Raw genomic sequence first — 27,474 nt, forward strand, 5'->3', positions numbered from 1 at the left:
AACACTTTTATGCTCGATTTGAGCTTGCTTTTCTTCAGACGAACACCAGCGCTTAGGATACAGCAAACGCATTCTCCCTCGTTGAACTTTTCAGCGTAAATTGTCGCAATAAATTGCAATGGAGACCTGGGATTGTGGTCGCGTCTATTTTGTCCACGCCTCTTGGTTTGTGGTTGTAAGGGATGCATCGCAGCCCAAAGAACCACCTCGTAACGTTTAGGTGACGCTGGGAAACCAAGAAGCGCGGGAAATCAATCTTGAGACCTCCAGCTGCGTACCGTACTTCCCGAAGCATGTTGCACGAGCTTGGAATTGGAATTCTTTTCAAGCTTATTTACTATTTTTTTAGACAAGCTTCACTGCAGTATCGAGACTGGAGGATGACCATGTGCATCATTTATTTATTTATTTATTTATTTATTTATTTATTTATTTATTTTATTTATTTTATTTATTTATTTATTTATTTATTTATTTATTTATTTATTTATTTATACTGCAGTCAAATTGGTCTATCGCAGGAGTGGGTATGTACACGGAGGCTCAACACAGGTAATTCACGACACATTGAAACTCACGGAAGTTTTGTGAAGATTAGACACAGCCGGTAATAAAACATACAACAAAGGCGGAATAAAATTATGCAAAAATTTGCACAACACAAATAATTTAAATTATATAAAAATTCTAAAAGGAATGGCCTAATTTTACTTAGTAGTAAATTCAATTTTTCAATTGCTCAGGAGACGAAGCAGTATTTAAACTGACTAGCATGGTGTCGAAATGATGCAAGGTTACGTTTGCAGCTATTTCTCATATATTTCAGTTTGTCAGGAGACAAATAGATGCAGACAAATAAAATGGATTGCTTTCTTCTGAACAGATTCAAGCGTGGTAATTTCATATACTTTATCAGGGTTCCAAATGATGCAGCCGTATTCGAGGATGGGTCGGATGAGCGATTTATATGTTAGCAGGTTTCTTTCAAGTGGAGCTTCGCGCAATATACGATTGAGGTAGCCTAATTTTTGTAGTGCTTTGTTACATGTGTATTCAGTGTGCTCAGACCATGACTAGGTACTTATATTCAGACACCCGTTGTAGGGAAGGCCCATTATACGAATAATTAAACAAAGAAATAGAACTGCGCGTGTTGATAGATAGAGTGACTATTTTTGTAAGGATTATATTCATTTGTCATTTGTCGTACTACCTGCAAAATTGTGCAAAAGATTCATTTGGTGAGATATGGTCACCATTCGTATTAATTACGTTATATAATATACAGTAGTCAGCACAGAGAGACGGAGTTTTGCGGATACATAATTCGGCAAATCATTTATATACAATAAGAACAAAAGTGGCCCCATGACCGAACCCTGGGGAGCTCCAGACAACACATGCGGAGACGTTGAGGAATTAAACGAAATATACTGGGAACAGTTATGTAGAAATCTAGAAACCCAATCAAATAAGGAAGAGTTATTAAGCATAAGACCAAGCTTACGAAGTTTGAGGGGGTAACGGGGTCATATGCCTTCGATAAGTCTATAAAAATGGCATCGATTTGGTTTCCCTTGTCAAGAGCGCGAGCAATGTCATGAGAAAATTCGACGAGTTCAGTGATTGTACTATATCTGCGAAGGAACCCATGCTGGACAGCAAACAAACTGTTATTATTTTCAAGAAGCTCCATAACATGATTAAAAATTATATGTTGGAGAATTTCACTTCATAGAGACGTTAGTGAAATCGGACGATAGTTCGATGGTGATTGCTTGTCACCGGATTTAAACATCGAAAAAATTTTTGCAACTTTCCAAACTAAAGAGGCTGTCGACGTAGATAAATATTTCTCAGAATTACAGTCAAGCACTGGCTGGTACAAACACAATATCTAACTAGAAAAGCATTGTTAATTCCATCACGACCACAAGGTTTCTTACTGTCCAAGTGCCAAATCAGATTCGAAAGGCCTCGTGAGATAGAGTATTACAGCTAATTGAGTAATGTAACTCGTGCGGGAAATAAAGAATGTCTAGGTTGTCAGTTATGAATTCTGACTGAAAATACCCATTTAAGGCAGCGGCAATAGTTAGAGTCACTGGAAGAGACATCGTTTATTAGAACAGTATTAGTAAAGGCTGAGGAGTATAAAGTTGAATTCCAAAATTATGTCACACTTTTTTATAACTTATATGTATACTTATATATGTAACTTTTTGCTGTAAAGTAGGTATGGTCCATCTACGTATAGGTAGCGAAATGAGACAGAGACAAGTGGTGAACTGCCCACCCAAGTTAAGAAGATGCGAAGATGATGCAGGGAGTTGATTTGATTGATTGATCATGGGGTTTAACATGCCGACGCTTCACAGGCGATGAGTCGCGTCGTAGGAGAGGGCTCCGGATTAACTTTGACCACCTGGGGATCTTTAACGTGCGCCGAATTCTCGAACACACGGGCGTTCTTGCTTTTCGCCTCGATCATAGAAGCGGCCGCCGCGGCAAGGAATCGAACCCGCGTCTTCGTGCTCAGCAGCACAACGCCATAGCTACTAAGCCACCAAGGCGGGTACGATGCAAGGAAGATACAAAAAGAACGAAAGTGGCTTTCAAACGTTGTATTCAAACCTGAATTTTCAAAGAGGAAAACTAATTCCTGTGGTTGTCTACCAGTTCCTTGCAGCTCAAAAATACTTATGAGAGAGTACTTAAATCACTGCCAGAGAAAAATAGGACCAGAGCATCAAAGGTTGAACTCAATTAAAAATAATGAAAACGTTTTTTTATATCAAAATGACAGCCTTTGCGAGCTTATCGCCTCTGTTTGCAACCTATCTGCGTAGGAGCACAGCAGCTAATATGACAACTAGCGCGGCGTAAGTCAACCGACACTTCACTTTCAAATTTAGCAAGACTTTGCCGGTTAGCGGGGATGAGTGTGCTGCTGGCACTGCAGCCCTGTTTCGAGCGAACGGACTGATCAAGGGCAAGGTTTGCGATAAGTATTGTTGTCAAAAGAATAACCTTGATCGCCGCCGCCCGCTGCGTTCACGAGGTCGCGGGTACCTGGGCATGCGCCAAGGACGCATTGCAAACACAGATAAAAGAAAGAGAAGAAGATGATCTTTGCCCAAACTCTTTGCTTCACCTGTCGAATTCAAGAAACGCCGCCATCGTAAGCTTAGCCCGCGAAATTTCAGCCTGCCCTCTAATGTTTCCTAACGCCTTGTAACTCTCCCTAACTCAGTCTTTCAGTCATTATATCGCTATCCTTGTTTGTGCTACTTCTTAGAATGGGGCGTAGGGAGGGGGGGGGGGGGAGTGGGGGGGGGGGGGGCATATGGGGCTTCAGCCCTCTCCCCTCCCCGAAAGTTTTGTCGCGCTGTCATGCACGGCGACCAAGGCAACCACCTGCGCCGGTAAACATTCTAGGATTTTGTCTAGAACCCCAGGAATTCTGTCGGAAAAGCGCACCTACTCTCCCTTTGTGGCCAGTTTTCCTCCCGGCATGCCTAACTCCTATGCAAGGCCTTCATCCACGGGGTGTTCTGCGAGCTCGCGCTCCGGGACACGACGGAGGGTCGCTGCTCAGAACAAACTAGGGGAGATTCGCGGGCGAAACCGCAGGCCTAACTGCTTTAGTACCTCCATGCAATTGAGGGCGCCGCTGGCAACCAGTGCGCTAGAGACTTCGGAATTCCTCAGGATGCGCCAGCCACTTTCTCGCACAGCCCTTCTGTAAGCCTAGGGACTAGTTAGAGGTGTTTTCACGAGAGATGAGAGAGGTGTGTCTGGTCGATATTTTTTAATCAGACGAACAATTTATACATGGCTTCTTGTGCACACCGCATAAAATATCTGAAGTTTATTGACAGGGAAAAGACTTTCTCTTTCTAAAAACGAAATCCCAAAGCCGGCCAGTGTCACAGACGCATTGGACCCATTGAAGCATCATGCGAAATTCGAAACTTTTACCTTTGTAAAACACAAGCTATTGCAGCTATCACAGCATATTTATATTCTGTTGAGGCTTTGCATAATTTTAAATGGGTTAACGTATCTATTTTTTTCTTTCCAGGAGGAATTATTTCCGATAAAAAGTTACAAAACATAACACATTTTCAAAAATTGACAAAATGTTTAGTCCCGTTTTTCTGCATCTAGACAAGCTAGGGAGTTTAATTTTTTAAGTATCATTGGTCATAATTTTCCATTCTTTGTGCCAATTTTAGTTGATGCAGCAAAGATGGTTCCATTTGAAAAATTATCTGCACTGTAGGTAAGTCCGCCGTTTTGCTCTAATTCGAAAACCCAAACAAAAACAAAGTTGTCTAGGATTTCTTTCAAACTTTCATCAATAGAAACCAAGTTTGTTTTTTATCACATGCCTCAAAAATATGTTGCATTAGTTGCGTAGTTTTGTAGCTAGCAACCACGAAATATATCTTTGCTAGCTGTATTGCGGTGACATACAAGAGTGGCTTGTAACAAACTTCTGGCGTCAACATAATATGAGAAACGGTCGGCACAAACTTGTCCACTCTATGCGTCCTGAAAAAGCAAAACTTATATCAGGCATTATACGCAGTGATTGCAAGTTTGGTTATGTGATAGGTCGGGCAAAGGAAGAGAGTTCTAGAGAAAATGTACCTATTTGTTTTGTACTGATTCGTTGTCTGAAGGCAGCGAAAAAGAGCACTAACTATTTGTGTATTAACTCTGTGGGGAATAATTTAAAGCAAAGTGATGGGCCTTTTCCTTTACCTTTACCGCGGAAGCACCCTTACCAAAAAATATTGCCGTGCTCGGTGCTCCGAATGCACGCTTGGGATATGAAGCGCCCCATATCTTGCATGACAGCAGAAAAATTTTGAAAATCCAGGGGTAACACTTGTCGAGTATTTATACTTCAATTTGTGCCACCTTTTTAAGAGAATTACAAAATTCAGCAAGAAGGCACGGTTAGAGTGTGGGGCTTCGCCATTGATTGATGGTAGGGTTTAACGCGCCGACGCAACGCAGGCCATGAGGCGCGCCGTAGTGGAGGGCTCCGGATTAATTTCGACCACCTGGAGATCTTTAACGTGCGCCTAAATCTCGTACACACGGGCGTTTTTGATTTTCACCTCCATCAGAAAAGCGGCCGCCGCGGTAGGGAATCGAACCCGCGTCCTCGTGCAGGCTTCGCCATTGCTCAGTGTAGCAATTTTCCAGCCTGAATGCTCCAGTACAGTCGCAAAGACGGTAGGGGAAAGTCAATGTTTCATATCGCGTGCAGAATGCCGAAAGGACGTCATCTGTTTCCCTCAGCCTTGCACTGTGCACGCGCGACCAGCAGCAGCATACCATTGGTAATTGGTGCGCATCTCTTTCCCTATGTTGTGGCAACATAGCGAAAGGGATGCGCACCAATGGAGTGTTTGTAGAGATGGGATTGCCCTGAAGGGGAAAAGTGCGCCTGAGGTTACGAAGCTGATCTTGCGCGAAAGACAAAGACCCTAACGACATTGCCTGGCATTATCAATAACGGGTGGTGAAATCGTTTTCATCGCAAACTGAATATTTATTATTTCGGTTCTGTTCCAGTTAGGGTTCAGCGGGTTCAAAACATAACGGTTCCTATTCGGGTTCAGTTCCGAAAAACACACCGGTTCAGTTCCAGTTTTCGGTTCCGCTCGGTTCCGGTTCGACAACCTGCTCTTAACCAAATGTGTATGAAGTAACTGAGGCTAACGCGTTACCCTGCTAAGGCATGATGGGGAACGCGCCACTGCTATTTCGGAGATAGACCACAACGGGCTCACTAATGAACCGAAAGGGAAAGACGAGATTCGCCTCATCTGGGTAACCGCAATGGAGAACATATCAAGATGGACATGTTCACAGAGCTACAAGCTCAGAAGAAAAGGAAAAGCACTAACGTGAGGTCATAAACACCTGCCTTCAAGTCGAAATTACCGCCCCAGTTTGGTGTTACCTAAGTGTAGTCCCAACGGTTCGCTTGTTGGCGCGCGACATCCCGCATCTAAAACAATAGGAAATATTTGCACTTTTTTCATGGTACTCAGGACGAAGACAGTGGTACTATACACATTGAAAACCCCTTCAACATCGAAGAAAATTAATGATTCCCGCAATGTCATCTTTCTTGCTCGCTACGGCGGCGTCAAACAGAGAAGTTACGCGCTAAACTACCCAATCAAAAAGGTTGTGATAGGGGCAGATGCATTGTGCTACAACCACGTTAATTTTTTATTCCCAGTTTGCATGCGGTGCCCTTACTGCGCAGTTATTGAGGCGCATCGTTCTTGCGAAAGTGAATGCGACGGGCTCCCAGGGAGGAAGAGGATCGCCGCCGAATCGGTCGAGGCCCGCACTAATCCGGCCGTCTGGCCGCCATGCGGGCGCACACGATGCGTGGCACCGCCTGAGCCCGCACAAGGGCGGAATGTGGACTGTCGCTGGCGCACAAAGGCGTGTGCCTGTAAAAGACGTGCTTCCCCCGCGCGCCAGCAGCCTGGCGCCGGTGGCGGAGTCAGGGAGACAGGCCGGGCTTTTTGGCAGAAATCCAGGTTCCGGGCAAGGGGGTTTGTGTTTCTCGCTTTTGTTGCGAAAGGGAAGCATCGAGTGTAGCAAGTTGGGCACGTATACCACCCGGTGCCAGCTTCACGTAATTGCTTAGGCTCTGTTGTACCAAAGCATTGAAGGACTCTGGTTGTACGAAGCAGCTCCAGAACTGAAAGCCCTCTTTTTCCCCTTTGCTTTAAGTTCCGCACTCTTCAGGCCACACGGCGTTTGAGTGAATTCGGGTAAACACCTAGATGAGGTTATACAACGAGCTTCTAAAACGAGCTTCTACGGTTGCAGTAGCGCAAGCACATCTTTCCCGTGCTTGAATTCATTACTGATGTCAAGATTACCCGAACGAAAGCATCCTACTCCAGAGGGCAGTTAGTGGTTTTTGAAGCGCAATATTTTCGCGGCGGCGTAGACGGCACCGTGTTCCAATAACAACGGTAAGCAGTTAGCCGGCCGCCGCCTTGGCTGTCTCCCAGCTGGCTTACGACGCCATGAAAAGGTGGCGCAAACCAGGCGAGACCAGCAAAGAATCGTACTTAAGGGTATATCTTTCGTCGCTGTAGGGACCTACCTTGGTTTACAAAAATGTCAAGAGATGTCCAAATGAATCACAGTGCCGTGCTTACTTCAGCATGCTTGAGTCCTTTCGGCACGAAACAAACCATTACATCGATAGGCAGAACATGGGGAGTTTGAAATAATTGTGGAAATTTATTCCAAATCAAACAAGCGCAATAATATGAAACGGCAACAATGCATTCACTATATACAACCTCGACAGAGATGCGAAACTGCGAGTCGCGTTAAAAGCAGAGAAAAGCCGAGCAACAGGTTAAAGCGCCCTGAACTGGGTTCCCCGTATGCGAAACTTCTTGGCACAAGAGTGCATGCTTGGTTCTATGAAGCGAAGTGTTTTCTCCTCACAAGCAGGTCCTATGCAGCCGCCCCAAGCTGCACACGAAAGCGTTCGTATTCGGGCTGGCGTTTACTAGTCGGCGGTGGCACCGGCCCCCGCGAAGACATCGTCGTTGTTGTCGTCCTTAGGACTGACAAGCGGAGGCACTTCTTCGTCCTGCTGAGAGTCCTTCCTGCTGGGCAGGCCGTTTTCGCTGCACTTGGGTCGGTCGCAGACGACGACCGCGTTCGGAGAGCCGGGCACGTCGTCGTGCACGATGCCGCTGTCGTCGCTCGTTTCGGTATTCCTGCGCTTGCTGAGGGCGTCCCACTCACTCCAGTCGAAGGGCTCGTCATCTCTGTACTCCCTCCAGTCTCCAGTGTCGATAAAGCGGTTCTTCCTGTTCCTCACACTTTCGTAGTACCTGGTCAAGTCCAGCTGCTCCACGAAGTTGTAGAAGATTCCGTAAGCTTCCATCTTTGCGAGGAACTCTTCTTCACTCTCGACTATGCCGAGAATGTCACGCACCCGTCTCACGGTCGGCTTCTCCATGCCTTGAACAAACTGCTCCACAACATGATCACTTGTTATGGCGGCAGTGTTATCAGGGACTGCAAAATTCTTATGCACATTAAAAGATTCGAGCTTCTCTTCGAGTTGCCTGATCTCCCGATTCTTGATTACTTTTAGGTCTGCCGGGAAAATATCCCCTTTCTTGCTGATGATAAAGAGTCCCATCCTCTTGCTGTTAGTGCGTATGCTGGCTATCCCTCCGGGTACCATGATCTCCACCTCGGGGAGGACGAGAAACTCCAGGAACTTCTTGTCCTCCCGGGTGAGCTCGCAAAGCATGTCCTCCTGCACCGACATGTTGACGCCCAGGACGGGGTAGATATACGTATCGCCGAGCAGGGCCTTGTACTTACGGCTCATCTTCTGGTGGAAGTCGAACTCGGTCACCAGCGTCATTTTGCCGTCCTCCGTGATGTAGGGGAAGATCTGCTTGTAGTCGGAGAACACTTCGCTGTAGCCCGTGATTCGGCACGAAGTGGTGATGGAAGCCTTTCGCTTCGGGATAAAAGGCACGTAGTGGTGGACGGAGAGGTCCACGCCCGACACCCTGCGCACATTGCTGCTGCGCCGCTGCTGAAGCTTTGCCTTGGTCTCCTCATCGAGCGGAAGTTCGACACTCATGGCGATGCGGGCTCCGAAGAAGGCAACAGCGAACGGGGACTGTCACGCGACGGCACTTCGACGAGCAGCCTCGTGCGGCGTCTGTCTCCCTAGTGCGTCTCGGCCCTTGTGTGTCAGCTTCGGAGCAGCAAAACACGGCGACGCCTCATATAGAGTAATCGCAGCGTGAAAACACGAAGAAGCCAAGGTGGGTGGCCGCTTTTCACGCGACGTGCACTTCGTCCCAGCCAATCGGAGCTGGGCACAAGCTCTGGCGCAGATGGACCCTCTCCAAAGCCCAAGAATTCAGCCGGGCCCCGCGACAAGCAGGGAATCCTGGCCTGAAGTCCCTAGGGTGCTCCTCCCTAGATTTGACAATCTTATTTCGGCGCACCCTATTGGCCCGCGAAGCCGGGGATTAAATTTAGCTCTACCGCATCTGTGTTCTGGTGCAAAAAAGAACAACGACAAATTGCATCTTGCCAGCTTACTCACCCCGCGGGACAAACAGCGCGAGATAGCAATTCTTATTCGGCCAAATTTAACCGGCCTCCAAACGAGGCTGGGTTCCTGCGGAGCACTTCCTCTCGGCAACCATCTATCGCCGCTGCATCAGCCTTGAAAACTCGGGAGAAGCATTCCTCAGATGCCGTTAGCTGAAGTCATGCACCATCCTTCAAATAGAAACGGGGCGTCCAACAAGCGCTGCTTACAAGGCACGCTGTCACCGATGGGCGCCCCCTCTTCACGCGTCCTCAACAGTCGAGTTAATTTGTCTCGCGGAGCCCTACTTAAGTGCACGCTTATCGCTCTTCGTTGGGGGGGGGGGCGACTTTCAAGCAGTGCGGAAACTAACCACCGGAGCTAGTTTGCCCTGCCCGAAACGTGCACTAGAGAGCGGTAACTACATCGAGTAAATGGAGCTTTCAATAGCTCCCCGGTACCACCGTAGTACAACCGGTTATACCCAATTGCAACAGTACAGTGAGAAGGTCCGAATTTGGATAACCGAGAACGGATAGGTCGTGCGCTGGCAAAGGTGTTGATGAACAACCGCTTTCCGAGATCTGCTGCAAATGAATGCCAGTAATTATTTTGCCAAGTGGCAGAAATCGGAGAAGCCTGAAAAGTATATACCAGATTATCAGCTAAAACGCTGACGTGCGATAGCACGCTGTTAGATACCTCTTCTTTGCACGGTTTTTTTAATTAAAAGAACGTCACGCCAGGGTTGGTTGGGTTATCGCGGTTACCTGTTATGCCCACATTAACACCTCAACATGAAGCGAAGAAACATAGTAGTTCATAATTGTTTGGGCAAATTTATGTCACATCACAAAATGAAAAACTAAACTGACCTTACCTTAGTGCACCTCGCAGATGTTTCATTAGAAAAAATAATAATGCCAACAAAAACGTTCCCCCGCGAGTTATAACTCGGTCCTAGCATGTCTGGGCGTTTGTAAAAGCGCCTGTAAATGGAAAAAGCTTAGGTATGAACACTAAGGCATATAGTGTAGCTTCTAGCAGAAAGAGTAACAGGAATTAGCATACAGTGTGCGAACGTGTCCGTGGCTTCAATTTAGGCGCAAACGTGTTTGAAAGATTTAAAGAAGTCCGTTTGATATAGGTTCTGTCAGGGGCCACCTTTGTTCGCGCCGAGAGAAAAGAACATGGGCGCTAAAGAAAAAGCGGGATACGTCTGCTTTTAGGAATGCTACATCAAAATGAAACAAGCCGCTTCCAAGCGAGAAAAACCTTGACGCTGCTATTCGGCAACGACCCAGCTCTAGGCGCCTCCAGACGAGACTGTGTCGAATGGCCAAACAAGCGCGGCTAAGCGGCCTGTGTACGTATGCCACGCATTATTCCTGGCTCACCTCCCAGCGACACTCAGTCTGGAGCACAGCTTCACACCTCGATGCGCGAGCTTGGCACGATGGAGCCCCCACTTTATTTAGCGGTCACAGTGGGGTGCATTTTGTTCTCAGAAGTGCGACCTGGAGAGCAAATATGCTGATTTGCTTCAGAGTGCGTGGCGACGCTGTGCGGCACCGAAATCGGCGATTGATGTTCATACTAACATTTACATGCTGTGTGTTAAGCTGTAACATCATCGGCATGGCCAACGCGGCCATTATATATAGGCAGGCAGCAATTACAGCCTGTTTAATACATTTTTCCGATATGAATATGTTCGAAGAATAGTCATGTTTTGCCGCTATTTTTATTCACCCGCAAAGTACTCATTTTTTACGCACGCACTGATCCATTTCCCCGTGGCTGCTGCATGCAGCGTGAGATAATTCATTCATATACCTACAACGCGCATTTCGTTTCTAACCCCTGCCTACCCATTCACAAAGACCATTCAAGTAACCTGAAAACAACTCAGTAAACGCACAGCGGAAATACAACCACTCAGCTAGTCAAGGCTTTCCAGCCCGTTTGCGACAAAAGTGACACCGGTGCTGCCGCATACAGCCCCCTCCGGCGCTATTACTAGGCAAGAGATTGGCAACACCTCGCCTGTTCCCGACCAAGCCGACCTCGAAAAGAAAGCTGGGGAGAAGGCTGTGGTACGCCAGTAACAAAGCGCGGACAACATAACTCTTGGCGTCGCGCTAGGGAACAACAAAAGCCCCGCTGCCAACGTAGACACAATCCTCTGGCGTCTCTCCTGCTTAGCTCGAAGAGCAGGGTGTCAAGTGTGTGGGCGCCCCTGTTGTCCTTGTGAAGGGCTCTGGGATTAATGACGCGCCGTGGACGACAAGGTAGGCCGGCACCAGCCTTCAAACGCTTTTGTCCTCTTCCTTAGACATAGGGTCAACCGTTTTCCCGTGTTTTATACAGATTGAAGTTAAATGCGGGAAGTACTGCTAACAAGCACGCCCCTCTTATAGTTTCTTAAGCGTACCTGAAGCCACGATTCATGGTTCGTTGAATTTTAGGTCAGGACCGCCTTATGCCCCGGTCAGACTTTTGGGGAAGTGTCATAACCTTTCGAAACAATAATGTAATTTGGAATTTCGACCAACTATATCACATGAAGCACAGCTTCTTACGTCTATATACCTTACGTGCGACTCTTCCGTCAGAGGTCTGAACATGCCATTATTTTGTTTCAAGCGGCGAAATTCCTACAGTTATGCCTACAGCAGTTATTCGCCTTACACGGGCATACTTCATGTAAGGCAAAAAGTTGGGCTAGTCGGTATTTATGGTGTCATAAGACGTATTCCTAACGCGAACCGACAAGGACAAAAAGAAGAAACACAGTGCCCAGTTATATCGGCTGATTTGTTTTAGTTTCCTTACGCAAGCACAAACATACATAAAGAAAAAAAAGATACCAGTTTGTACACAGTTTGTTATGATGCATGCACAATGATAATATCTTTCTAGTGCGCATGCGCTGTGTAAGCACTGTATACGCGTACGTTGGCATGGTGGAAGAAAAAAATTGTTGAAGTTTAGTGTGGTGTTGTTTCTTTTTTTCTTTGCTCGCCTTCGCAGAAGGCGGCAAAAGCCCTTCTACAAGCTTAGATGAACGACTGTAGTGCCCACAAAGTGACTGGATTGCTGTCCGTTCCTATCCCTCCTTTTCGCCGGCCCTTTCTTTCGTCTCCTGAACACCCCTCCCCAAGTGCCGAGTAGCGAACCGGGCTCTACGCCTGGCTAAACTCTCAGCCCTTCAGTTCACTCTCCTCCTCCTCCTCCTCCTGCTCCTCCTCCTCCCATGTCTGTGTACGCTAGTAGTTATGTCTTCGTGTTCCTCACTTAACTTTCCGACGCTTTGCTACCACTTTTTGAAAAAAATTATTAGGAAAATTTTGCACTCCAAATGAGACCTGGGATGTAAGGCCCCCTCTATATTGAAAGGCTACGGTTTAATTGTAGCCATCCTCATAAACTTTTCTAACGAGCACAAAAATCACATACCAAGAGACGTTTTGTTTCTTGCCTCCATCAGAGAAATAGCCCGTGGCCGTGAATGAAATATTCATATTAGGCTTTGTTACTTTCAAGGCGTTTTACGGAAATATACAAAAATTTGTTAAGTATCACGTGCACTGACCGGCTAACACCTTGCTCCAGATTTTCATGCCGCATCTACTATTTCAGCGTTTGCTTCAAAAATTTAGGGATGCTAGGTTAATGTAAACACCTGTTAACATTATGTGAACTCGCACAACCCTGCCGTATCAGCAAACATTGTGATGTGTTCGGTGTTTCGACAACAGTGCCTCATCATTCAAACTTCACAATATTAGACTGACCCAGGTATTCGTGCGCAGTTAACATAGCCCAAGAAGCAGAACCCCATTTACATCGCATATGCGCGACTACTCAGTTTTCACCGCGCTCTTCTGTATGCTGGTTATAGAACATTGTCATTGCGCAAGTAAGAAGATACCACCCAAAAGTCTTGGAAACATGTGGGGAAATATAGAGCAATGATGATTTGCAAGTCACAAAATGCTTACGAGAATTTGAAGGAAAATGCAGCGGAAAGATGGACGTCATTTTTAGTTATTGTTGCACAAGGCCCAAGCGTGGCCCATTTAAGATGGTGCCGTACCCCTCCATCCTCATCATGACCACCATCATGACCACCCTTTCATCATTATTATCATATTTGTGCCCACTACTGTACGAAGGCCTCTCCCATAGACCTCCAACCGTGTACCTGACCCACGCTGGCTGGATTGATCCTTTCACCTAGAATTAAGTACAATCTCCACTAAGTCATTCGCCTTCCCCTACGTTTAGCCTCGTCTCTCGACAGCCACTCCATTGCTCTGCCGGTCAACCGACTGTATGTTCTTTGAATTAAAAACCCAGCCGAAATTCGGTTATTCTTATTTTGAGCTATGGCGTCTTCCACCCGAGTTGGTTCCCTTATATATGACGCTCGCTGCCTATCACTAAACGTTACAGCTGTCATCGTCCTTGGCATTGATCGCTGTGCTTAGTTCTTTTGAGTGCAGAGCACTTAAGGGGCCCACCGTACCGTACCTCGTCCGCGGTCACGCTAGTCACCGTACCTCGTCCGCGGTCACGCTATCTAGCCACCGCAGTCACGTGGCGTAACGGACCCAAACAGAGTCCCACGGCGTCACGCACTCAAACAAAGGCTTCGAAAAGATACCCGCTATAGTCCCTCGATTCAGCCTTCCGGCCAAAGTTAACATACTTGAACAAGAAATTTATATGCGCAGAACCGCTCGAAGCTCCTGGAACCGCTTGTACAGTCATACATGTCTCCATTATTTAGCGCAAAGAAAAGTGCAGATAAATTTGAGGCAAAATATATGCACTTAACCGGCACTGCCCGCGTTCGTTTAGTTAGGAATGCTCGTTGGGTTGGCTTTTACGAGGGTAAGCGAAAAAAAAAGTGGCCGCGGAAGAAAAAAAACATCGACGCGTTCAAAATGGCGCCGAAAGGTACTACGTGCGTGATGAAAACAAGCAAAATAAGAACAGAACTCCCGCTTGTGCTGTTCTAGGCCAAACAAGAAATAAAAGGGAAAGAAAAGGGTGCGAGCTCCCCCAAGAGAAGGCGCGCGAGAACTGCAAAGGCGAGAAAATTGAATTGCATTGCACAAACCTCCGTTCAATTCATCAACAGAGGAGTGAGACAGAGAGGGGAAGAGCGTGAGGGGAGGTAGCAGTGATCGAAAAACGGTGCCACAGCCCGTATGGCGAATAACTGCTCTGCACTTCCGACCGCTTTCGCGTTGAGCAGAACTGCTTTAATTTTCTTAAACAAGCGGAGCAGTTTAAGCTTTTTTCTGTCCGCGCGGATCGTTAACAAGAAATTCCGCTCGGCGAAATGGAGAGGGGCAAAATGTTAGGAAAAGAAGTGCGAGGGAAAGAGGCGAGGAGCCCACGAGCAGGTGTGGGGAACGTGCGCGTCTTAAGAAAAAAGCGGTTCCCGTGGTCAGAATCCATCCTGGGTTCGTCGCTTTATGAAACCGGCGTCTATCCGATTGCGCTACCATCGTATTCGAGGCGCACAGCATTGCCCTTGGGTTCGTAGGGCGGGCGTTGGATTTTGGACTTTAGGAGGATGGATTGTGGACTTTATGTAACTCATTTTGCATGGAAGAAGCTTCGCTTTTTAACCATATTTCTCTTAAGAAAGGGGCAGAGGTAAAAAAAAAAGCCAATTTACAGCTAGTGAAGACCACTAGCTCCTCTTTTTCTTCAGTCTTCGAATGTCAATTGCGAAGGTGGCCGATTTTTTTTTTCAAGGTGCTTAAGTCCTTACTCAAGTTTCTGCTCCATACGTCATTAGCGGCACTACGCATTGATTTTACACTATTCAGTGACAATAGCCTACTATTCAATAGTTGGCAGTGCTTGTTGAATATCCCTGAGCCCATACTCATTCATCGCCTAATTTCTTTCTAGTGGCTGGGATCAGCACTAACAAACTGTTGAAAGTTGTTACATTCGCGCACCCCTTTTAGTACGTACCAGTAGTTGAGGATTTTAAGTGGTCTATTTAACATTATTGTCGATTTTTTCATATTTATCTTTAACCCTACGACGGACCTTTCTGAGTGCAGCTCCTGAATTATTTTTGCAGATGTTCTCGTTCTTTACTGAACCACGATAATGTCGTCCACTAATGTCAAGTTCCTCAAATATTCCCAGTTTACTCGACCCCTAACTTCTACCATTCAAGCTTCCTTAATACTCTGGTGGTGGTGGTGGTGGTGTATTTGGGCCAAGCGGTGCTAGCCTTGCACGATATGCCGGCAACTGCCCCACCCGAGTGGCACCCGATGCGTCAAATGTATGCCTCCTTCACCATGAGTCCGCGAGCTCTGTGTCCCGAAGGAAGCTAATAAGGAGGCGCGGTACCTCTCTAAGAATGCTCCAATGACCCACTGGGACGAGGACGTGGCCCAGAGTGGTGTGTGGCGCTGTTCACTTGCGCATCCCCTTGACCAATGTTGTCGGCTCCGCAGCATACCGCGGGCAGCACATTCCGTAGTGAGACTGGCTATAAACAATTTCAGAGAGATAGTGTCCCTTTGTCTCGCTACATTCCAAAGCAGGAACTTTCAAAACGGGGCAAGAGTGTGCGCCTTCCCTCTCATATCCCTTCCTCTTCGTCTGCCCTATCTTTTATCCCCTGAACCCCACTCCCCCAGTGCAGGGTGGCAAACCGGGCTCTACACCTGGTTAACCTCCCGGCCTTTCCGTGCTTTTTCTCCTCCTCTCCTTCTTCACTCTTGCGAAGGATTATCCTGCCCCAATGCATCCCTTGTATATGCCGTCTTATCTTTGTGCTCTGGATTTGAGGTTAGACAAAGAAAAACGGGATTCTAAATTTCTGTCTTTTCCAAAAAAAAAAAAAAAAAAAAGAAACGAAAAAGAAAAGGACTAGAGGTTGAATTCTGTAACTGCAGTCCCGGAGGTCGGCATTTATGGCTCGCGAATCGCGAGAAGTCGTTCACTGTTTGGTAAGGCTTAAAAATATACGACGACTGCGGAAGGCCCACCCAGGATCTCATGACACTGTGAAATGGAGCTACAACCGCAGGAACGTTCGTGAGCTGGGGGGCCATTCTTCATATTTTTTGTGTGCGTGTGTATATGCGCATGTTGAAGGTTAAATGGCCCTGTTGATGTTTACGTGAAGGAGAAGCGAAGCACGCCGTTTCCAAAAAAGCGGCACAACTTTCCAAAAATAATTTCATAACAGGGCCACCTCATCCAGGCTTTTATTACGCGAACCTATCTTTGGCTCACACACAGAGACGCTAACGCGTCCCCTGCTCTCTTTTTGTGGAAGCCGCTAATTACAACGGACGGACTTTTTTTTCTCTCGCGACACACGCCTGTCACGCTGCTAGTCACTTCGGTTTTAGCTTTTATTCTCCCTTCCTTGCCCCCGTCCCTTGCCCCCACCGCATCGCACTCTGCCACCAGACCGGCTCCGAGATGTCTAACAATGCGTCGGCGTACGTTCTTTCGTCATCTGCGCACATGAGCAGTAGCCATAGCGTCGGTGCCAGAACGGCCCGCGTTAAATGTGTTTGACTTGGCAAAGGCCGGCAGCCGGTGGTCGGGTCACGAAGAGTAATGATGTGTTCGCCCTCGGGGGTGCTGATGGAAGGGCTGCGAACACCTGGCAGCAGTCTTCGTCCCTTATCACGTGCCGTGTACTGACGTGAAAGTCATCGCGCTAGGTTCTTCCGGCATTTCCTCGGAGCGGTGTCTTCCTCCAGGACGGGTGACGTCTACATTGTGGCCGCTGCTGGGCTGCTTTCGGCCCACACCTGTTCGACTGCATCTGGGGCTGTCGTGGGCGCACCTTTCTAATCAATGCGACCTCCTCGCCGTTCCTTGAGACGAGGCTCACTCTCCGAATGGGTGATCCTTACGAGCGACTTCGTGCATGTATGCTAAGACGGCAGCCTCTCCTGTGGTAGCTCCAAAACCAACACACAGGCATACACGCAAGAACACTCGGACGACAAAAATCTCTGCGCGAACAGTCACCAGTAAAAAGAAAGTGAATATATTGTCTTTTTAGTGGTCGCGATAAATAGCCGGGACCTTTGTTTCCTTTTTTGCCAAACCGAGGTTGACCCGAGATGCGGCCGTTACGATTGGATTAAGTTACGTTACGTTAAGTTACGGTCTTACGATTGGGTTAAGTACGTTACACTGAATTACGCTGGCAAAACCATACTATTTTACTTCATTTTAACTACGAAGCAGTGTATGTCTTACCCCCCCTCCAAGGTTTTATTCCGGTGAAGCCGATTTACTCGGCGCCGCTCTGGGGCTCCTCGCCACCGCCGACCCCTCTTTCCCAACAGTTATCACAACTGTTATTCCTCTCGCCACCACGGATGCCTCTTTCCCAAGTTGCGCGGTCGGCTGATAGCGGCCGTAGCACTATCAGACGATTGCGGAGAATTGACGGCAGCGCGAATGGGTGTAAAAAAATTAAAGCCGTTTCACTCAATTTGAAATCTATCGGAAGTGCAGAGCAGTGATTCTCCATAATGGGCTGTAGCGCCGTTATGCGCTCACTGCTACCACTCAATGCAATTCAAATTTCCCGCCTTCGCAGTTCTCGCGCGCCCCCTGCCTGAAACTATGCACGTATATTTATGTACGTAATTACGTATATTTTGCCTCAAATGTACCTGCAGCTTTCTTTGCTCTAAACAGCGGGGAGATGTATGACAAACGCCAGTGATTCACGAGTTTCGAGCGCTTCTGACTATATACACCGCTTGGCTTTCGAAGCCTCTGGGTTACGTCGCGATGACAGCCACTGCGACGGAACGCCGTGTGACTCTACTTGGGTCCAGCGAGCGAGCTACGACGACAAAGCGAGCCCGTAAATTTCCCTGCACTTATAACGGCCGAAAGCCGCCGCAACTGCCACTGCCGAAAATGTAGCCGCGGCCGCTTCCGCCTCAAATTCCACCTCGCCCACTAGCTGCGGGTCCCTGCCGCTTGAAAGAACTGCTCCGATGGAGCGTCGGCGTGGGCACAAAACTCTTCTTTAGCTTGAAAGCCATTCCGAGCGACATTGTCGCGTCGGCGGCTCTCTTTGACCAGCTGGTCATGGTTCTTCTGGCGGAAAAATAATAATAGATCTTAGTCTGGCCGCATATAAAGTATTTCTCTCTTTCTTATGCGCCCATCCCCGGTTGCCGGTTTAGGCGTGTACGCGTTGGGGGTGGAGGGAGGGGGCATGCACGCACAGCAGGGCTTAATGCCGCTACCGATGACATACCCGTTGTGGTGGTGGGAGATTTAAACGTGGGATTCTAATGGCTCAATGCGCCCTGTCAGCTGTCCTCCGCAATGGAGTGGTTTGGGTCTGGGTTGGTGTGTTGCACAAACAATCAGGTACCTACGACTGGGCAGTGAAAGGGACACCCACGTGTATGTCCGCTAGAATAGAGGTCGAGGCCTTCGAACTGATAACTCGCAATGGGACGGACGCATGTCGTTCTCTTGGAGGAAGAGGAAAAGAAACTGAAGAAGCATCAGCCCGAAGAGAAGCGTTAATGGGTGCGAAAACAACGGAAATCCGCTACCGCCGCCTTCGCCGCCTCAAGTTCCAGCTGGTCGAGTAGCTGCGAATTCATCCCGGATGAACAAACGCCGACGTGGGCCAATATCACTTGTTCAGCTTAAAGGGCTTTCAGAAGGACATATTCGACAGTGTCTTTCATTTCTAAGCACCCGCCCATGACCGGCTGCCGGTTTATGCGTGCACGGGTTGGGAGTGGAGGGACGGAGGGGGGGGGGGGGAGGGGGGGGGGGCAGCTAAAGGTTTTATGCCTTTACTGGTGACGTGTCCGTTGTGTTGTAGTGAGGTTTACACGTGGCCGTCAAACAGCCGAATGCGACCGTGCCGGTGTCCTCAGTGGTTGAGTGGATTGGGTTGGCGTGTTACACAAACAGTAGGACGTCTACGACGCGGTAGGGAAATAGACAGCTCTACATTTGTCCGTTAGGATAAACCTCGGATCTTTCCAAATTTCATTCAGATAATTGGCTAGGAAGCACGCTCAGTCGTAAATTCCAAACAAACGTGTTTTGTTTCGTGCACTCCGTAGAGCGCGTGCAGCTTTGCAGGTCATCCGTTTTCAGAGATTGGAAGGGCACCTTTTTTTTACCCTCACAATATTTCTACTCGTACCACTACGCGGGCATAGGACATTGCACCTCTATGACCTCAACTGCGACAGTTTCGAACACATGTGCGTGAGGAAAACTTGCTAAGTTGCTGGAAAGTGGAGTTTACGCTCATCCACACAATGATACGACAACAGGAGCCATCAGATCCACGTTGATTCTGTTCGTGTGCCTCTGCAACGGGTCTCACGTTATCTGTTTGACGAAATGATCGCCACAGGCAGGGCTGCTCGATGGCATGTAGTTTAATTGAGCAGTCGTGATACAATGCTGTTGAGCGTAGGTTACGTGGATTCTCTTAAATGAACATGCGCTTAAGAAGCTGCCTGGGCCCAGACAGAGCCCGTATATGCATTTACTCGCCCTCAGGAAGCCGACGTAGCACCTCTTGGGGGTTTAGCGTGCCGAAGTACACCTAGGCTATGAATCGTGCAGTAGTTGAACGCTGCGAACTAATTCTGACTCTCTGGGGATCTTTAACGTGCGTCGAAATCTCGTCACAAGGGCGTTTTCGCTTTTCGCCTCCATCTGAAAGCAGCCTCCGCGGCCGAGATAGAAACCGGGCTCAGCAGCTGCACAACGCCTTAGCTACTGAGCCACCACTAAGGCGCGTCACTAAGGAAACCAAGGCTGCACGCACCTAACTTCACGTCTTCCTGAAGCTAGCGCCGGTATACAGATTATGGAGTACACATACACCTACTTGTCGGTGCGTATAGAGCTAATATTTACATTGACCCTGAGTTCTCCCTCTACATGCCTTATTGAAAGCCAGGTTACGAACATGCACCTCACATAAAGCTCAGACGCTTTCATGTAGGCTTCCATGTAGCACAAGCTTTGTCCACATGGGGCTTTCGTGAACGCCTGCTTTGCTGCTGCCTTGCTTAAGAGAGATTCACTCTAGCAATGCTTGCAAAGAAAAGCCAGGGCGAGCAGAGATTTCCATACGTTGAGATCAGCTTTGGTTAGGGTGGGCATAATAGTCTGGGCCCGGCCGCACACGACGGAATGCACTCGCGCAGCTACAGCCTGTATTCAATAGCGAGGCACGCATGCAGGCAACCATGTGAGTGCGCCGTCACTGGTTACATCAGGCTCCGCGGGATGGCGGTACTTGTCCGCGCTAAGCCCATGATATCGGTTGGACATTACAAGCTCTAGCCCACCGAACGCAAAGTTATGCCTCGACTCCAATGTGACTGCAATTAATAACAACTCTGTTGACACCACCGTTGAGAATCGGGTTGAAACGGAGCAGACGACGCACGCCGGTGTTATTTTTTTCGTTGGCGTGCGGCCGCAGTCGCACAAGCCGCGCCATATCAGTGGCTATTTCCAGTGTGCCAAGCGAAGAAAGTGACAGCTAAACATTTCAATGAATACCACCTATACGTTGACAATGAATACGCTGGGCCTGTGTGGCACTCACGTTGAATCCGCAGGGATTTCTGCAATCCCATTGGATTACGAGAGACCGGCATGACGCCTTTTTTTGATAAGCAGCATTCTTTTCCCGAATAACGCCGAGTTGAAAAGCCTTCTGCCCTCCATGGCTTTCACCCTTCCTATCAAAAGAGCGCTCGAATAGCACCTGCCGTAGGTGTAAGAAGCGCTACATACGCACGCACGCGCGCGCACACATGCACACAGAAGCACTACTAGTACTATTCACCCTTAGCAATGCAGCAATTATTTCCTGCAACGGTTCCTTATATCTCTGGGTGCGTGTGAGCTAATAGCGTGAAAGTACCCCAAGCCCAATTATGTTTCCCATTTAAAAGCAATCATATGAAATGAATCGTGCTTGTAATTTTTATCTATGTAGAGCCTTGAAGGTGATGCAACTTTCGTACTTTCATGCTCACCTCAACACACGTGGGGCCGTGGGGATCGAACCATAATTATTCTGCACAGTCATCAAACTGCTCAGCTAATCCCTAACCGAGACACCTTTTATTGATGTATTCATTAGGCGCGAAGTTCCGCTAGCAGTACCCAATTCGCCTTCAAATATTTCCGCGTGTGTACGTAGGTGAGATAGCGAGTGCACACCATTAATACTCATTTGAAAAAAAAAAATACCCACTTGTCAATATCGGGAATTCAGTCCAGACCCCACGGGTTCAGAGGAAGGCAGAACAGCGACTGGGCCGCTACTTTGCTGAAATTTGGGGCTTTTGTCCCGCAATTTTAGAAGCTGTTACGAAGTCCGGGAAGCGGACTAATGATTAATTGTGGTTTGTAGAATTTGCCAGAACATTGGTCGTTACTTTGTGGTGTCTGGCGAATATTGTCAAGCCCACAACAAATCTATGCTTTATTTCATTCTTTTGGTTTGAATCGTCACTCAAAAATTGTCCAAATAACTATATTCATCCACTTCAACTATATGTAAGTAAATTTCAGCTCTAACGTAAAACGAAGGACGCTAGAAAAAATACTCACGACACAGTGCTGCGACCTGCGAATTCTCTACCATCCTCCGTTTTCTGTTCCAGCTGAAGTTTACTATGATAATGAACCCACTCGCCCACTCTCGAGTAATTCTAGTATTTCATTACCTAGGATAAAACTCAGGCGTTATACATGTCAGCTTATTATTACTTCTTATTTATTCACGTTTATGTTTAACCCTACGACCAAGCTTTGTGAGTGCTGTTTCCGAAGCGGTATGTGCAGGCCTTCTCCCGACTGGCTGAACAAGCTATGTAATCCGCAAATATCAAATGGCTCAAACATTCTACCTGTACTCGTATTTCCAACTTTTCCGAATCAAGCTTCCCAAATACCCCCTCTAGACATGCATGCTGTAAATAACTGCGGTCACACGGCGCCTGCGTGTTTGACGCCCTTCCTGGTAGCGAAATTTTCATTCTTCTCACGAAGAATATCACGCGGGATCATTCGTTTCATATGTTCTCAAAGCGCCCTATGTACTACGTCTCCTCTACTCTCCAAGAAGTGTAGCTCCTTTTTACTGTCCGTGTCTGTTTGCACACAACCATCGGCAAAAGCCCGCTGTTACTGGCGCAATCGGCTAGGGCTGGGTCCTGTCCGCCCGACAGCCGCCGTGCTGTTCTCATTTTGCTATGTGCTAGCGCCGCTCGTGCTTGAGTGATTTCTAGGTAGTCTCTACTGACGGTTTGTGACGTGCTTTTATCTCGTCACAGAAAAATGGACAACAAAGATGAGAGAGAAACGCCAGCTCTAAGTATCTGTTTCTGAACAAACAAGCATCGCTTTCCGTCCAACAGAAGCTGAAAGAGCTTTGAAAGGTGTGGCCTTTCAGTTAAAACAAGAAGTAATTGAGCGGTTACTTTCCCTTTAAGTACAAACGTTTCATCAAACATGTCATTCTTAGCCATTTTTCGGGTTCGGCCGCACACATGATGAAGCAGCGCTGCCGGAGCGGCGTCGTGCCCGTGTGCGGGAGAATGCGGGATAGCGAGAAATGGGAATAGGGCTGATAGGTATTAGTACCGGACAATGGGGGTACCGATAACGCTGAAAATCGTAGCACTAGAAGTGATTAGTGCTCAGAATTATTTTCTTTCTGTGAATTTTATCAAAAGATGTACATTTACCTGAAGTTTCTCATTTCAGAATGCAGCCACAGTATATATAGCCTCCAGAGGGCAAAGGAATATTCTGAGAGCACGTGTAGAAGCGAGCTCGAAAACACGGTGGTTAAGATCTCAAGATCCCAGCGTCAGGAGACTTCCATTGAACAAAAAATAAGAAAAAAATTAGAACAGGACAACGAAGGCTGCTGAGACGAGCATAGCATTCGAGGGGGCCCCCGGAGAACAAGGGACGTTGTTTCAGCAGTAGTGTGTTTCCCCTGCTTCGGCCTGCGTTGTGCTTGTCGTCCGGATAAATGTAGACCTTGGCCTTGTCCCACAGCATCATTAATTTGAAGCGGGAGCCCTGAGAGAGCAGGTAAATGTACAGTGGGCGCCCAGTCGTCTCCTCACTGGCATTTCAAATGTCTCCGGGGTGAGGGTAACTTGTTGTCCAGTTCCCGAACGTCATGCGCTTTGAATGTGCAACTTCCTTACGTCAGTACCTGTTATTCGGCGGGACGAATGAATTGCGCACGGAGGAACCTTTTTATACACCTTGGCATGCATGTAAGATTGCGCCGAATCCACAAAGCTGGGAGCCCACAATACTCAATGTGAAGGCTTGCAGCAAAACTTGCAACAGATAGAAAGCGAAGGCGTACGTTTATTGTTAGGGTATTTAGGTCAAATTTCTGCTTGACTCGGTTTCGCACAAAGACTGTGGTGGCCGCATTATGCTATAAATGTGAACCACGCAATATTTTGCATCAATCCTCGCAAAACGTCGCGTGTATCCGCTGATATTCAGACAGCTGAACGTACGTCTCATTTGTCGTTTATTGTACAACTTGTACAACCTAACAAACGCGAAGCCACAAAAAGGGCGTCCTTTTATGGCTTATGGTAGCACAAAATGAAATTTCACCAATTAGGATCCCTCAAGCCATTTTCTCTTATTTTCTCATTGTGCTTTTGAAAGCGGCCTCATGTTGATGGGTATGTGTGGAGTGAAAATTTGTAAAAGGAAGAAGGAAGGCTACAGTTGTAGCACCTTGTTGATACTAAGTTATAGAGTCGCTAATATTGAGGCGCGTGGGTGAATGCGTCCATTGAATCTCTCGGCAGGTTGAGCGTGAACGAAGTCTGGTTCATGATAGAACGATTCACCGGAAGCCCATAATGAATTAGAACGTTCTTTTTGGCTAGAAAATTCGGACAGATTATAGCCGCAATAGCATAATACCAACGTCGGCTATCTTGCAGAAGTTGACGACGAACGTCACAGACATTTTCCAGTGCCACTAGGAATTACACGGACTGTGAAGACAACAGCCCCTTCTCGACGGGACAGCGCAGACAGTACACAATATTCTATTTCCAATCGAGAAATTTATTTGCTTTTTTTAGTGCGATTCGCTGGCAGTGCGATGTCGATGTTCCGTTTCTACGTGCAAAATGCTATGTCGGCCAAGCTTGGTACGATAGCTTTCTTAAGCACTCCAATAACGTCATAATACAAAACTGGGGACTATTAGATCTACATTCTAGAACGCGTGGCTGTCGCCCAAGTTTTTATGTGAGCGTTATTTCCGGCAGAAATAGGGGTAAGCTACTTGGGAAACTTTGGAGAATTATTGGGGTAATCCAGCTTAACGACATGCGCCTATACGTTATCAATAACCACAGATAACTTGTGTTCCTGCTGTCTCCAAGCCAAGTAGAACACTCTCTCACGCTGGGAAGAAACTACGCGGAAAAGCAGATAAGCCTGAATATTGCCTCACAACCACGTGCTTGTGATGCAATATTGAAACGACTAATGCGACTGCCTGCTGAAGAACGAGATGATCGAATGAGACCATTATCATCAGTTAGGGTAAGAAATTATACCTTCGCCGAGCTGTCACGATATCTAGTAAATAAGTTTCCGTGAGTACTCTAATTAAAACTTACAGTATCAAAATTTTAGTTAATTTAAATTTGTGTAGGTAGATCCCATCAGAAATGTTCAGTATACACGGAATTATATTAGGTAATTGGGGTCACCAGTATACCGCACGAGGGGCACAAACTGGATGAGGCAAGGCTAACCTTGCACAGCCAAGCCGTTGTACGCATTGAGTATGTTCTTACACGGTGGACCGAGCAGGCTTCCACTCGTCCCAGACCCGTCGTCACGGCAGGTTGATGTACGCCACAGCTGGTTAAATTGATTGCGCACCGTCTGTCACTGTAGCCATTTGTAGCCGTTCGGCCGTCTCCCCATCACATTAGATGGTAAGGTATCTTGCGCTAGGTTGACAGCAGGTGAAATGTCAATGAAATTTCAATGGCACCCGTCACACCTAGGAGTATTGGGTTATGACCCAATAGTCCTACGCGCGGCGGGGGCCTATTGGGTTATGACCCAATAGTCCTACGCGCGGCGGGGGCCATAAAATTTCATTGTTAAACCGTCACGCGTAAAACGCTTGAGGACACACGAAGATCGCTGCCATGGCTTTTCCGCAGGTGTATTCATCTGCTACAGCAGAAGAGTTGGCTTTAAATCGCGCCATCTTGAAACATCTTGTGCAACGTGGCTTTACTGGCAACGCCCTGCCTTCCGGTAGAGGAATTCACAGGAATCACTCATGCAGGCCACACAATATTCAAACTGGGTATCACACGGCCGCTACACACACCCCTATTTTCATATCTTGTAAGCAGTCGGTCTATTTGTGCAAGCCACACTTTAAGAAATCGGCGCAGGTGGTCTTCACCGCAACACTCTAGAACAATCAACCAGCGCGACCAAATGAGTGATTTTGCTAATGGCGAGGCCCACAATGCGATTGCACTAAACAAAAAACTGTGGTTGATTCCTCTGTCATAGGAATCGGTAAAACACGAAAGTGAAATGGGCAGCGAAATCTGCAGCTGAGCATGATTTGCGGGTCGGCGGCTGCCTTGTGGGTGTGCTTGGCGAGCAACGTCCTGCTGGCGGGTCGCTTCAGCAAAGGTGTACTGGCGTCATTTCCATGACGGATATGACGTCAGTAAAATCTTGGTGTATCCCGGCATAAAACACTTTTGTGTTAAAGTTGAAACCCGAAAACGAACCCGAAGTAAAACGCACTCTTTTGTTTAAAGGTTGCTTCCCCGCAAGAAGCCAGTGTGTGCAGCGGTGTATCCTTTACAGGCCGCTTGCTTCGTTGTACTGGCGTCACTTCCGTTACGGATACAACGTATATGAGGTAAATGAAATCTTCGCGACTCCCTGAATAAAAACACTTTCGTGTTAAAAATAGTCTGCGCTGGGACAACAGCGCAAAGGGGAAAATCACGAATGATCTTGTTGTTTCTTGCTGCCTGAGGAACGCCAATTGACAGCCCTCGCCCATTCCTGTGCAATAGCATTGAGGCGCTCGAACTGTGTTTATGAAGGCCATATTAAGCATGTGGTAAGCATGCGGTCCAATATAAATGCTTCGTGTAGCTCGACCATAGCAGTACGGTGTTTTACCTACGTCAGAAGCCTCAAATAAAACCATGGAAGTCCAGAGCCTTTAGTGAATGCAGCCCGTTATCGAGAACAATGTCAAATCAGGTTGTTCGAATATCACAAATATTACAACTTAATTACATTTCACCAGTTTATACTAATTATTAATGCTATATTGTGCCGTGCTTCATAAGAGTTGCATATTCGCATTATTTCCTATTTACAGAATGTTTCATCATGAATCAATCTACTGCAACCAATGATTTAATGAGCCACCAAGGGGAAAAGGCTTATCAATTCATGCAACGTTTTGTTAACAGGAAAGGTCCCTCATTTTAACATGAAAGTGGTTTATTCCGGGATGCACAAAAATTTCCATGACGTCATATCCGTCACGGAAGTGACGCCAGTTCAACGAAGCAAGCGGCCTGTAAAGCGTGCATCCCTGCACACAGGTTCTTCTTGTGGGGAAGCAACCTTAAGAACTAAATTGTTTGTTTTCGGGTTTTATATTTTAACACAAAAATATTTTATGCCGGGATACACCAAGATTTCACTGACGTCATATCCCTCACGGAAATGACGCCAGTACACCTTTGCCGAAGAGTTTCACCAGAAGGACGTCGCTCGCCAAGCACACCCACAAGACAGCCGCCGACCCGCAAATCATGCTCTGCTGCAGATTTCGCTGCACATTTCACTTTCCAGTTTTGCCGATTCCTATGACAGAGGAATCAACCAGAGTTTTTTTTTTTTAGATGACGACCAAACATTTTTGTCGTCAAAGCTTGTGTCATGTTGAGTGAGACTATTGCTGTGCAAAAGGAAATAAAAACCACGATAATATCAACACACGCGCAAGCTCCCCAGTAAACAAACGGGAAAATTTCTTGTTCCTGTGGCGTTCGGCCCATAACAGCGCTAGTACGGTCTAAAGATAGCATGAGGAACTCGCACGCTCTTGGCACCTAAATAGACGACGCTGACGTCAGTCCGACTTCTACCTTTGTTCTGTAGGCCTTTGGCTTTGCGCATTACACAAAGTGCGCTTGTGGCACGTTGTTCGGGTTCGACAAGGGTAGCTA

At 47.3% G+C, this 27,474-nt stretch overlaps 1 protein-coding gene across 1 annotated transcript in view; it reads right to left on the minus strand.

The window, feature by feature from the left end:
* Obsc (Obscurin) overlaps positions 1-27,474 on the minus strand; it is a gene marked incomplete in the record, with an annotated part of 215,126 nt that overhangs the window by 135,971 nt on the left and 51,681 nt on the right.

This window comes from Haemaphysalis longicornis, unplaced genomic scaffold (genome assembly GCF_048455015.1).
Source record: "Haemaphysalis longicornis isolate Haplotype H1 unplaced genomic scaffold, Haemaphysalis longicornis Haplotype H1 scaffold_1, whole genome shotgun sequence".
Taxonomy (NCBI): Eukaryota; Metazoa; Arthropoda; class Arachnida; order Ixodida; family Ixodidae; genus Haemaphysalis; species Haemaphysalis longicornis.